The sequence below is a fragment of the Aplysia californica genome, unplaced genomic scaffold, assembly GCF_000002075.1.
Source record: "Aplysia californica isolate F4 #8 unplaced genomic scaffold, AplCal3.0 scaffold00009, whole genome shotgun sequence".
NCBI classification, from domain to species: domain Eukaryota; kingdom Metazoa; phylum Mollusca; class Gastropoda; order Aplysiida; family Aplysiidae; genus Aplysia; species Aplysia californica.
Window position 1 is genome coordinate 37430 of NW_004797279.1, and position 1522 is coordinate 38951.

The following is a 1522-nucleotide window of genomic DNA, read 5'->3' on the forward strand; positions in this document are numbered from 1 at the left end:
TGTTATGTACGATCTTTGGCCGAGTGAACTATCTTGTTATGTACGATCTTTGGCGGAGTGATCTATCGTGTTATGTACGATCTTTGGCTGGGTCCGATGTTGCGTCCTTGGGAACTGCATTTTGTACCAATTTCCCCTTTGGCTCTGTGCTATTAGAGATAGACATGTGGATGGTTGGCGGGTGCTTTGGTGTGGTTTGCTCCTTCTTTCCTATAAAAAATCTATCATCTCTATCTCACCTTCTTCTTTTTTATGTTTGTTACTCTCTTGTAGCACCTCTAATCTTCTGGCGCTCATATGACCTTATGCAGTTGCGAGCGCCGTGAAACTCTTACTAAAACTAATCTAAACTTGAGAACAGCACTTTATACGAATTTCCCCTTTGGCTCTGTGCTCGCTATCGGAGATGGGCGTTGTATTCGGAGGCCCTGTCTCTCAAATTACCCTACAGTGTTGCTGGGGGCGTTAAACATATACTGTTAATTTCCGTGGGTGGTTGGCGGGTGCTCTGGTGTGGTTTGCTTCTTCCTTCCTATCAAACATCCATCGTCTTTATCTCCCCTCCTTCTATTTTGTGTTTGTTACTCTCTTGTAACACCTCTAATCTTCTGGCGCTCGTATGACCTTATGTAGTTGCGAGCGCCGTAAAACCTCTACTAACACTAAAACAGGAGATGGACGTTGTATTCGGAGGTCGTGCCTCTCAAATTACCCTACAGTGTTGCGGGAGCGTTAAACTTATACTATTTAATTTCCGTTAGAAGGGACTCGGCTGGGCTTTCTCCCCGACATTAGATGAGAATGAGTGGTGTATATATATATATGTGTGAGGCGGGCTAACAAAATGAGTTACTTCTCGCAATCCATGAATGGAGATATCAGCCAAAACTCAACACGAGGGTCATATTTGTAAACTCTAAACCAATGCCATTCTCTTCAAGTGTAACATGTCTTTTATAATTTCATACTGATAAATTGTAAATCTTCAACCTAAACATTTGATGTTTCTTTTTCCATGGGTCTAAATATGAGAAGTAAATCATTTTGTCAGCACACTTCACATATGTGTATATATATATATATATATATAGGTGGGTGATCTGGTGTGGTTTGCTCCTTGTTTTTAATCCAACATAATCTATCGTCCTCATCTCACCTATTTCTTTTTTTTTGTTTTTGTTTGTTACTCTCTAGTTACACCTCTAATCTTCAGCACTTGTTTGACCTGAATGTGTTGAAAATGCTGTTAAACTCGCACTAAAATTTAAAAGTTAGAACAGATGACATCGGTAGTTCAGTGGTAAACCTATTAGATCGTAATCACGTGGTAGCTGGTCCGGCGGTTCGAGCCTCAGCTCTGTCCGATGTAGCGTCCTTGAGAAAAGTTCTTTATACGAATTTCCTATTTGGCTCGGTCCCAATGCCGGGTGCCCTACAGCACGATCGGGTCGGACTTAGGGCGCAAAGCGGCTATCGTGGCACAAACTGATCGCCCGACTCACCGCCTCAAAAACAAACGCGT